At 39.4% G+C, this 13297-nt stretch overlaps 1 protein-coding gene across 1 annotated transcript in view; it reads right to left on the reverse strand.

The window, feature by feature from the left end:
- Positions 1 to 12781, reverse strand: part of LOC115215710 (RING finger and SPRY domain-containing protein 1) — a 213583-nt gene extending 200802 nt beyond the window's left edge. Inside the window, exon 1 of the mRNA XM_029785006.2 lies at positions 12241 to 12781. The gene's annotated coding sequence lies outside the window, so the exon portion shown is untranslated. The remainder of the gene's footprint in view (positions 1 to 12240) is intronic.
- Positions 12782 to 13297: the final 516 nt, after the last annotated feature.

Here is a 13297-nt window from a genome sequence, read left to right on the forward strand (position 1 = left end):
AGAGAAATGGTTAAACCAAGTTGTACATCATCTTCCTCTCACATACCCACTCTTTCTCCTTTATTATTACTCCCACTGCCACCATCAGCATTACTTTTAATAAAACGTCATTGAATAGTGTGAGAGGAAATCCAAGTGTGACACACTGACACTAGTTTTTGCATTTATCATTTATATATATATATATATATATATATATATATATAATTACATGCCACATGTTCATTGCACACAGCAACACCACCATATGACCAACAGCCCAACAACTTGTTCCCACTGACATTGAACCTGTTGTAGTGTGTGTGTAATCATTATACATTAGATAATGCTTGTATGAGATATATTATGTCTGGATTTTAAAAAAAACACAAACAGGATGGTCATAGCTGTATGTCTTTTATCAAGCCTGTTCACTGAGAATTGACCTGGGGCTAAACAACAATAGTACTGTGCTGATCAAATTCTTTGTATGTTTATTTTTATTTTTTTTATGTAGAATAAAACCTAAAGACTAGATTTGAAAATGGTGTTACTCCTTCGACCAAATATCTGTGACATTCCTACCGAAACGTGTTGTCTCTTATTCTTGCTTGTTTTCTCTTGTAGATATGGAATCTATACAAATACATTTCTTTGATCAATCCTAGCATAATAATTATCAATTGATTATTGACTTATGCTCTATTTGCCTTAAATCAACTTGATTGGAAATGAATAGCAATCTCCTCTTCTATAGATCCGGAAAGGGCAATCAGTCAGTCATAGATAAAAAAAGTTACAGAAAAAAAATTCTGCAAAAATCTAAAGAAATATCATCGTCATCGTTTAACGTCCACTTTCCATGCTGGCATGGGTTGGATGGTTTGAGTGAGGACTGGCGAGACAGAAGACTGCACCAGGCTCCAATCTGATCTGGCAAAGTTTCTACAGCTGGATGCCCTTCCTAATGCCAACCACTCTGAGAGTGTGTTGGGTGCTTTTTACGTGCCACCGGCACGAGGGCCAGTCAGACGGTACTGGCAACGACCACACTCAAAAGGTGTTTTTTATGTGCCACCTGCACAGGAGCCAGTCTGACAGCCCTGGCAACGACCAAAAAAAGAAACAAAACATTCTAGGTGCAGGCATGGCTGTGTAGTAAGAAGTTTACTTCCATTCCTATCTTGGCACCTTGGGCATGAGTCTTCTATTTTACTTATTTCACTTGGCCAACCAAAGCATTGTAAGTGGATTTGGTAACAGAAACTGAAAGAAGCCCCATTGTATATGCATGTGTGTATCCCCCACCCCCACTGGACAACTGGTCTTGTGTTTATGTTTTGATGGGAGTCATGATGCTCCCTTGCGAGAAACAGACTGGACCGAGAAATTCTAAATAGTGGCGGTCAGAGTGAAGTTTGCATGTTGGGGTTGTGTTTGCAGTGAAGTCGGAAAGTGTTGATTGGTTAGTTTATTTGGAATATTGATTGTTGGGATTGTTATGTTGTTATTACGGCTGCATGGTTATCTTCTTTACTGTTACAACACTGGCACGGTGTATCTAAACCATTCGTTACAATACCGTGGTGGTACCATGACACTGGAGAGGGAAAACACAACAGTTTACGACCCCCATAACTTAGCAGTTCCACAAAAGAGACCTATAGAATAAGTACCAGGCTTAAAAATACTAAGTAGCGGGGTTGATTCATTCGACTAAAAATTCTTTGTGGTGGTGCTCTAGCATGGCCACAGACTAATAACTGAAATAAGTAAAATATAAACAATTGCAGCGTGGAAAGTGTTTGTAAGCCATTTAAGAAACACACAAAAGCCATTCGATTCACTTCAACATTTAAGTTTAATTTGTCAAAATATTTTCGTCGCTAAAATCCGCGACCTGTTCACTGACAAAAATCCGTGCAGCATGGATTTTGTCAGTGAACAGGTCGCGGATTTTAGTGACGAAAATTTTTGACAAATTAAACTTAAATGTTGAAGTGAATCGAATGGCTTTTGTGTGTTTCTTAAATGGATTACAAACACCTTCCACGCTGCAATTGTTTTCGTTCCAGCACACGATCTCAGATCAAATCACTTGCTATGCGAGTACATCTCTGTAAAATATAAAGTTTGTTGAAAGGAAAGAGGTGTGAAGGGTGGGGGGTGAACATAAATGATAGCAACAAATTCTAAGGAGAGCTGAACAGCAGCCCTTAGAAGAAACCCCCTATTCCCTGAGAAAGTGTTTCAGCCCTTGACTTCTTATACAGGGTGTTCAAAAAGTCTCTCCACAGTAAATATTTAATGGTTTTCAGGCGATTCTTGTACACTGATCCTTTACTTGCTCCCCAGAAATAAAATGTCTGGTGGTGTTAAATCAGGCAATCTTGGTGGCCAAAGTCCCTTCGAAATAATCTGTTCACTGAAAAACTCTTGAAGTAGTGCCATGGTGATGTACAGGATGGAAAAAAAATTAACTGCAGAGAGACTTTTTGAACACACTGAATTTAAAGGGGCCGAAGATAGGATTAGAATTTAGTGAAGATTTTCAGGTTCAAAAAATTTAGAATGTTTGTTTGAGTGTACAACAATTCTAACGTTGAAAGTAAAGATAAAGGGACAATTAAAGGTAAAGGGACAAATTAAAGTGAAGGTAAAGGGACAAATTAAAGGTAAAGGGACAATTAAAGTAAAGGTAAAGGGACAATTAAAGTGAAGGTAAAGGGACAATTAAAGTGAAGGTAAAGGGACAATTAAAGTGAAGGTAAAGGGACAATTTTTATATTCCATTTTAACCCTTTTGTTACCATATTTCTGTTATGATACCTTGCTTTTGTTTCAATTGATTTGGTGTCGGGTTCATAAATGAATATGAAATTATGAGGAAGGTTTTAAGTTAGATTACTTTAATCTCTTTGAAACCATATCTCTGTTGTATCAATTTGCTTGATTTTGATCTCATGATCAACCAGTCTATCAGATGTTATACATCATTGGTCACAATGCACTTTGCATCGTTTTAGCTTTTGAATCGTGCCACCCCACAGGCTGGGCAAGCAAGCCAACATTTTTCCCTGATCGGAAGGTTAGTCCGTTGCAGGGAACCCCTTTACAGCTGAATGGACTGAAGCAAAATGAAATGAAGCGTTTTGCTCAAGAACACAAAATGCAACTCGTCTAGAAATCAAAACGGCAATCTCACAATCATTAGTGTAACACACCTAAAACCACTAAGCTATGCACCTACCCCTGTTTCAATTAATTTTGAAAATTATGAAGAATTTAGTAAAATCATCATCATCACTGTTTAACGTCTGCTTTCCATGCTAGCATGGATTGGACGATTTTGACTGAGGGCTGGCGAACCAGATGGCTGCACCAAGCTCCAATCTTGATCTGGCAGAGTTTCTACAGCTGGATGCCCTTCCTAACGCCAACCACTCCGAGAGTGTAGTGGGTGCTTTTTACGTGCCACCAGCATGGGGGCCAGTCAGGCGGTACTGGCAAAGACCATGCTCGAATCTTTTTACACATGCCACCAGCACAGGTGCCAGTAAGGCGACGTTGGTAATGATCGCACTCAAATGGTGCCCTTTTACGTGCCATGGGACGGAGGCCAGTCAGGCAGTACTGGCAAAGACCTTGCTCGAATCTTGTTACACATGCCACCATCACAGGTGCCAATAAGGGGACGTTGGTAACAATCACACTCGAATGGTGCCCTTTTACATGCCACAACACGGGGGCCAGTCAGGTAGTGCTGGCAACGACCTCGCTCAAATCTTTTTACACATGCCACCGGCACAGGTGCCAGTAAGTTGACATTGATAACAATCACGCTTGAATGGTGCCCTTTTACGTGCCACCAGCACGGAAGCCAGTTGGCTGCTCTGGCAATGATCACACTTGGATGGTGCTCTTGGCACCCAACTAGCATGGGCACAAGTGCCAGTAAAGCGACATTGGTAGCTGTCATTAATAAGATGGTGTTTGAAATAAATTACCACGATGCTTTGATGGACAGCATTAGTTTAAATCACCAAGACAGAACCAGGGACATTCTTAGATGGGTTGGCATCAAAAGAATTAAGACTTATCAGGTTATTAACATTATGGAGACAATATGGCCTCACACAGAAATATTTCTAATGAGAGGGATGGACAGTCACAAGAGGGTGGGGTACAAAACTTGGTATTTACTTTTAAGTGAGGGTACGAAAAGGGACTACAAAACAGTGGGACTAAAGGTAGTGTTTAACCCCAGTCTATTTCCGACTGAATAGACTAGAAACATTTAACCATGATCAGATTGAGTGTCAAGGAATTTATAAGGCCTCTGTCAGTCAAAGTCAATCATGTCTCTGCACTTGTCTGTGTAACCTGGGCAAGGGTTTTTTTGGTGAGGAGAGGACTAGCAGTTAAGCATGGATGTAAATCTGCCCTTTCATGCTATTGATATTTATCCAAGGCTTCCAACTTGGACCAATACACCTTGGCACCAGTGTTATCAAGACCATTACTGTCGGGACAAAAAACCTGGAATACATACCACAAGACAACTTGTGCCAATCCTCAATTCCACCAAATCACTAATTTGTGCTTGTTTTTATTGACACCTCACAAACGGTAAAGTTGACCTTGGTGAAAAAAAAACAAGATGATTGGTGATTTGCTGTGCTGACCCGTCCATCAAAGTCTAATGGAGGCCATAAAAGCATGTTGTTTATGTCTATATTCCACCACCACCCCAGACACACAATCTGTCTTACAAATCTCTACTCCAACCTCCCCCTCCCAAGCACCTCCTCCCACCTCTACCAGCAATCATTGCTTGCTGTATCCCACAACCCTCCATCACTGACTTTCCCTTCTTGAACCTACCTGCAACAGGCAACACAATCGGTCCCCTGATGAAACCCCCCCCCGTGCATGTTCACTGCATTCCCCTCCCAACCATCTCCCACTCACTCACCCCATCCAATCTTTTTCATTTGATTTATATGCACTTCACTGTAACTTGTCACATTTTCTTCTCTCTCTTTCCAACTGGCACAGCCACGTGTCCCCCTTTACTGCAAGATATCTATTTCTGTTCCACTATTAATACTCTCACTTCTCCTCACCTGGCACCAAGCCACCGCCTCCCTCAATACTGCTACACACCTCACCTGAGGAGCTTTGTCTTATGTGTTACTCTGTGACCGCACTGCTGCTGGCACCATGTGAAAATCACTCAGCCCACACAGTTCAGTGGTTGACATTTTGGAGGAGCTCTCCAGCTTACTAGTCTTCAGGCAAACCGTCCAAACCATGCCAGCATAGAAAGTGGATGTTAAATGATGACGACGAGGTGGATTCAGGTATGGAAACCATGCCAAAGCAGACAATAGAACTTGGTACAGTCTTCTGACATACCAACTCATATTAAAGTGTCGAACCCATAGGAGGAGTTCTATATTTAAGAGATGAGGAATTATGTACATTATTTACATTTGACAGATATTTGTCCTCATCTTGTTTGTTGCCCATGGGCATAAGGCATAGTGGTTAAGAGTGCAGGCTACTAACTCCAAGATTCTGAGTTCAATTCCAGGCAGAGACATGAATAATAATGAGCCCTGTGCTAGTAGGGTATTAAGAGCACCATCCAAGCGTGATCATTGCCGGAGTGGCTATCTGGCCTCAGTGCTGGTGACGCGTAAAAGACACCATTCGAGTGTGATCGTTACCAGCATCGCCTTACTGGCATGTGCTGGTGGCATATGTAAAGGATTCAGGCGAGGTCGTTGCCAGTACCGCCTGACTGGCCCTGTGCCGGTAGCACGTAAAAGCACCCACTACACTTTCGGAGTGGTTGGCGTTAGGAAGGGCATCCAGCTGTAGAAACACTGCGAGATCAAGATTGAGGCCTGGTGCAGCCATCTGGTTTGCCAGCCCTCAGTCAAAATTGGAAAGCGGACGTTAAACGATGATATAATATATAATAATAACAACAACATCGAAAAATACCTTACGAATGAGAACCCAGGTTCGAAACTTCCCCAAGACACCTGATGAAAGGGTTCTTTAAAGTTTGTTCTGTTATAAGCATTGCATCCAAACGTCTGACTCCATCTTCACTCATATCTTTCCTGTAGACATTCAGACTGAACATTAACCACATGAATCTCACCAGTCTGGGACAACCTGTAAATGTGATAAGCACTGCCTCCTCTTCTCCCCGGACTGACTAATCAAAAAGGGAGTTTAGCTGCTGCCCACTTATCATTAAGACAAGGACTAGATCTCAGACATATCAGTTATGTTCTAATGGATGGTATCTATGTTCTGACAGTGTTCTTTCTTTGAGGCTTGCTCTGGTTTTAAAACAGGTGCACTACATTCTTGCATGTCATTTCATCATCATCATTTAATATCGGTTTTCCATGCAGGCATGGAGCGAGCAGTTCGACAGGAGTTAGTAAAGCAAGGAGCCGCACCAGGTTCCACTATGGTTTCTTATTTCTTTACTGCCCACAAGGGGCTACACACAGAGGAGACAAACAAGGACAAACTGATTAAGTCGATTATACTGACCCCAGTGCTTAACTGGTACTTATTTATCAACCCCAAAAGGATGAAAGGCAAAGTCGATCTCAGCGGAATTTGAACTCAGAAAGTTGCGGCAGACGAAATACCTATTTCTTTACTACCCACAAGGGGCTAAACACAGAGGAGACAAACAAGGACAGACAGACGGATTAAGTCGATTATATCGACCCTAGTGTGTAATTGGTACTTATTTATCAACCCCAAAAGGATGAAAGGCAAAGTCAACCTTGGTGGGATTTGAACTCAGAACGTAGCGGCAGACGAAATACCGCTAAGCATTTCGCCCGGCGTGCTAACGTTTCTGCCAGCTTGTCGCCTTTTCCATTATGGTTTCTAAAACTGGATGCCCTTCCAAACACTAACCACTTTACAGAGTGTATTGGGTGGTTTTTACATGGAACCAGCACCAATGCTCTTTTATGTGGCACCAGCAGCAGTGAAATGGAAACAAAAAGAAACCCACACCATATCTCTATGATGATGAATTTGTAGAAATAGCTTGACCTGCTATTTGACAGGCCTAAACTCTAGAATCCACTTGAGAATATTTAACGAGCAAAAATAATGTCAGTGAAAAGCATTGAAGCATAACAAAAGGCCATATGTAAAAGAATGTGCAACCTCATTGCTAAATGATTTTACTGATCTGCTAGTAATATATTCATGATAAGGGAGATTATTATCATTTGATATCAATTTTCCAAGGTTTGACAAGAGCCGGCAAGGCTGGAGGGCTGCACTGGGTTCCAGTTATCTGCTTTGGCATGAATGACTTTCAAAAAGAAAGCTTTAAAGAATTAGAATAAAAGTTGAATGATTGATAACAGGAATTTATAGTTTGCTGAACTGCTAGGTCAAAAATGCAATCAGATTCCATTGTTAACATCCAAAAGAAGATCTTGGAAAAAAAAAAGTACTGGGGCTGATTAATTTGACTAATAATTCTTCAAGGCAGTGCTCCAGCATGGCTGCAGTCTAATGACCAAAACAAGTGAACGATAAAAGACAAACTATCCAGTGTCGCAAGGTTAAAAAGAAAGCATTTAAAATAAACATTAGCTTGTTCGAAAATATAAAGATCGTGTCGTATAAGCCAGTTGGAGACGATGTCTCCTGGGGCTAAATTACAGCAACATTCGTCCTAAACCAGGAGTGCCGTGTTATGTTGGCAAATAACTTTTACTCTTAGATGTTTGGAAATGATAATACGGGGAGGGTTTGAATGATATCAAGTGAAGCGTGACCCATTCAGCAAACGACTCGTAGGAGTGGCTGTGCTGTTAAGAAGTTTGCTTCTCAATCACACGGATCTGGGTTCGGTTCCATTACGTGGCACCTTGGGCAAAGTGTATACTATAGCTACAGACCAGCCTTGCAAGTCGAACTGATAGATGGAAAGTGAAAGAAGCCCGTCGTGTGTGTGTATCACTGTCATACAAGCGGTGCCCTTCGTTTCTAATATTCTGCGAAAACATGTCCTGCCACGAGGAAACATTACCTTGCTTGGAAAAGGGAGAAAAATGGCAACAGGAAGAGCATCTCGCTGTGGAAAATCCGTGTCTCCAAGTGTCCAACTCATGCAAGCATGGAAAGTGAAAATTAAACCGATATTTCAACTGAATCGGGTTTAAATCTGATCTTATAAAAGTCGCAGTAACTTTCCACAAGTGCTAAAAAGGAGAGAGACACTTCACGGTAGCTCGACACGCTAGAAATAGTAGTCGAATGCTCCTCAAATCCTACCCTCTCTTACAAAGGCAAACCAGAACAGCGTAACGTTTTCACTTTCTCAGGCTTTAAAGTTCTTCTCAGTCTCGCAAACAATTCTTATTATTCCTGTATGGCAAGGAGTGTGTTCATGTGTTTTGGCTGAAGTTCAACCACAACCATGTTTATGTGTGAATTTTACAGCAAATCCATGAATGAAACAAATACAGAAAATATTTTTCATGAATACAAAAAGAAAGCTGATGTATTAACAGAATGAAAATCCCTGCAGAGAAAGTAAAAATGGTACGCTAATGTAGTCCAAGATACACCACGTTTGACTAAGAAATGAGATGGCTACGATTACCTGATCCTAGTTTTGAAAAAGCAATCCATACCTCATGGGGAAGAAAACGGCACAAAAAGAAAAGAAAAGAAAAAAAAAAGCTGGAAGTTTTGGAATTTTACTATCATACCTGTTTCCAAATGTTGATCGATGGTCTTTCGGAATAGCAATCACTAACTACATCATGATCAAGGAAAAGGGGGTGAAAATTTGGGCAGAATTTTTTGTTAAAAAAGGGTTAATATTTTTACATTTTGATACCCAAATTCTTACTTTTCGAGTAAATTTATACAATTACCCACAGCAAGAATACTAAAATAAATAAATTTTAAAAAACCCTCCCCCATCGATTCTGTCTCCTTTTCTTTCTCCCAGGGGTGGTGATAGCTATGCCAAGACTCCGTCTACTCCCTTGGGACTCACCGAGAGTTCTATAACCATGGTTTCATTGTTGGTTTTTGTTAAAACAAAATCAAGCGTGACAAATAGATCAATAAATAAACCGTTCGAGAGGTGAATTTATTGCCAAAGTTGAAGAAAGAATTGAAAAAGATAGGAATACATCGAGAGAGAAGGAGAGAAGCAATACAATAGAGAAGGGGGATTTGCAAGTTGGTCAAACGTCCCAAGTCGGTGTCTTCCTTCGTGAAAACTAATTCAATTATGTCTAAAAGTTGGTGACTTCCTGTCTGAAATGGCGGGTTGGGGAATCGTCGTCGTTTAAACGAAGAGGATTCACTTCTTTGGTGTTCGGTCAACTGACTGAATTGTGCCCGAGTATTCCACAGACGTCTGTTACACTTCATGTAGTGATGAGGGAGAATTAAGCATGACAGTATAGCGAAGCTGTACCGTTCACACAGTTCCACTTAGAAGGTAGGGATTGACTCGAGGCTATAGAAAAGGCTATACAGTTGACCAGGACGTCTAGCAGTGGGATCGAACCCGGGACTTCGTAGTTGCGAAACGAACTTCTTAACCATTACTGTGCCTGCACGCGCGCGCGTTAAGTTGATGTCTTCCTACTTGAAAATACAAGACAAACAATTCTAACCGAGATTCTCCACAACTTGTCTACGAAGCAACAATTCACGTTGTCGGTCGACTTGCTAGATGTAGCAACCAAATCTCCCTCAAATTACACTCGAGTGTTTTCAAAGAAAAAAAAATGAGATCGGATACATTGAATAATGTGGCCCTAGAGATATTCTTAAAACAGGATGGTCATAGCTGGAATACCTTTAATAACAGGTCTATTTAAGCAAATCTAATGTGGAGTCAACAATATAAATTGCATTGAAGACACGTATCCTTTATAACAGCAATATTTAATATGCGATATTCATTTGGCATTATTATATATTCACGTTATTTTATACCTCTAGGACTTGGCTTTAACATAAATAAATCAGTTATTTTTGAGAAGCAACAACTTTATTACAAGCAAAAACAAATAGACATCTTAATTTTCACAACAATACAAACAATTTGTAGGTGAAGAAGCCAATTTCAGCTCAAAGGCATCGACATTAAACCGAGAATGTAAATACTACGGCAGGTTTTATTATTAAAGACAGCAATTATCATTGCCATGAGGGAGGGCATTTCTCAAGCGAGGAAGTAATTGACTATTCAAGTTGAATTATTTAGCGCTTAAATATAACGTGTGTTCTGTAAATTCTACCTTAAAAACCCCAGAAGACATGTCACGAGACGACAGCATGTAATATTCTTTCGAAGGCAAAAGAACAAACACTAGGTCTTTTAGTCTTTTACACGTACGTCTCTATAATAATTCCGTTTCATATTCTTCTCCCCCGCCAAGGCCTTTCTCTGGTGGGGGTACAAAGTACGTCACAATACACACACACACCCCTTCAATAGTTCATTCGGATAATAAAGCTCTTTTCTAGTATTGATATGTTATCAATATGTTATAGTATTTATTGATAGTCGTAGAAAAGGAAGGGGAAAAGGACAGTAAATAGCTGGTTGCTGTATCGCCAAGTGATATCCTAAACCGAGTTGTTCGGTAGAATATTAAAACATTCATCTCACGTGGAGCTGAAAATGTATGAACAGAGACAAGCGACAGGTTTTGATATATCTACACACACACACGAGAAAAGTCCGAGACGAAGACAATCAATCATACACACGTATATATATTTATATATACATATATATATAGCGGTGATAGTAGTAGTAATAGGTATCCACTGCCAATTTCAGTCAAGAAGACCACATACCCCGACCATTGTCAAGTAAATGCAACTTAACATTTACTCTCATGATAATTATGATGGAAACGTGTCGTGTCATTTGCGTATTTTCAGTAGGAATTCTTTCGTTACAGAAAGACGCCAAGATAATATATATACGTATATAAACAATCGCTTATTTTGCAATCGATAAAAAGAAACAAAATACTTGTTATTCAATATAAAATAACACACACATATATACAAATTATAATTCAACTTCCTCTTTTCCAATGCATAACTCGACTTCTCGTTCTTTCCATCCATATATATATATATATATATATATATATATATCCCGTAGTTTAAGCTGCAGATTATACCTACCTGCATATGTGTATTGTGCTACATATATTTGTATGTGTGTGTAGATATTCATACAGATGCATACACACCTTACACATATGTGGCGTAAGCTTTGGATATATAAAAATAAAACCAGCTGGACTTAAATGGGCGGAAATTTTTGTATGTTATTTCATAGTTTGTCGATTTTAGAATTTCAGTTCCACATAGGAGAGATGTGAGAAGAGAAAGACCAGTGACCCTCCTTAGTCACATTCTACCGGACATTCGAAGCAGCTGACTAAACGACGGAGGACAGGACTAACAAATCGAACAGATTGTTTTAAACCAAAGAAACTAGAATTCTTTCGATCTTACAGACAACACACTTCGTTACATTGGAAATTATTAGAAGCGGTTTTATAACAAGCCATTTTCAGAACCTAGTTGTACCGGCATGTCTTATAGAACTGAAATTCGAAACTGAAACAACGAAACAAACATCTAAATACACCAACACTGTCCATTTCTAGAATTCGTTTTTTTACGCATAATGAAAGAATTTGGAAATAAAAAATACTACAAAAACAGTTTTATAACCATTTCGTTGTCTACCTCTCTACATATTTTCATTAAATTGTCATATAAATGAGGCTTCTTGAAAATTTAATTCCAATGAATTAAAAAAAATATTCTGCTTACGGAAAAGTTGAGAATTTAAAGAAACTCCCTTAAAGTTTACCTCATAGCATGGAGTATAGCCACAGTTCCTGGTTATCATTTGGTAAATTATTGCATGACCACGTTATAATAAATAATAATTAATAATAATAATAATAATATATTACACAATCAATAGTTACGGAAGATACGAGATGCCAACAGCGATATTAACTAATATAATAAAGATAATTATGTTAAACAATAGCGCCGAATTCCAACCAGAACAGCATGAATGAAAATAAAACATGCAATTTAGACTTAGATTATTTAATAAGAAAAACGATAAAAATATAGAATTTATATAATTTTTCTTCTTCTTCGAATCAAAGTAAAAGCAATGCTCACCTTTATCTTGGTTACTTTCGGGTAGATCAGATACCAGCAGGGTAACGTCCAATGATTAGTAAAGATATGGTAGGGTGATTTTCCGAGTGTGTAAAGCGATGGATATAATAATATTTAGTGGAAGCAAAGAGACGGGGGACTGGATTATGTTGTTGTACATGTCAACATACCGCTACTGAGGTGTCTCTCTCGCTCGATGGCTCATTCTACAGGCAAATAATAGGACTCACACCAATATAAAGCACACTTTACTAGACTCACTGTGAAAAACAATATCTAACAGATGACTACAATGTAATTACGGTGTAGAACCTTGGCACATTATTAAGTATGTATTCCTGGAAAGACCGGTACAACTACTGCACTTTAAAACAGCCCTGGAAGCTGCCATATTTAATGTTTACATGGTGGATTATGGGTAAACAGCTGCAACACTGGTTTACGAGGAAACCTTCTCCCCCTCTCTACTATCTTTATGATTTTCTTTTTCTCGCTCTTTCTTTACTTTTTCTCTATCTATTTCGACAATTCCCACTCTCTGCTTCACTGTTAGCTTTTCTCCCTTTCCCTCTTCCTCTATCCCTCTGTTTCTCCCTCTTATTCTTTTTCTCTCCTCTTTCCTTAATTTCTCTCTATCTATTTCGACAATTCCCACTCTCTGCTTCACTATTCACTTTCTCATTTTCCCTCTTCCTCTATCCCTCTTATTCTTTTTCTCTCTATCTACTTCGACAATTCCCACTCTCTGCTTCACTATTCGCTTTTCTCCCTTTCCCTCTTCCTTTATCCCTCTGTTTCTCCCTCTTATTCTTTTATTCACTCTTTCTTTACTTTCTCTCTATCTATTTCGACAATTCCCACTCTCTGCTTCACTATTCACTTTCTCCCTTTCTCTAACCCTCTGTTTTTCCCTCTTATTCTTTTCCTCTCCTCTTTCCTGCTGACATCTCTCTCTTTCTCTTCCCCTTTCTTCTCTCGTTGTTTTATTATATTATCTCTCCCTCTCTCCTCCCTTTTCTCTCACAGTATATTTTCCCTCCTTTCTCTGTCACATTAT

This window comes from Octopus sinensis, linkage group LG1 (genome assembly GCF_006345805.1).
Source record: "Octopus sinensis linkage group LG1, ASM634580v1, whole genome shotgun sequence".
NCBI lineage: Eukaryota > Metazoa > Mollusca > Cephalopoda > Octopoda > Octopodidae > Octopus > Octopus sinensis.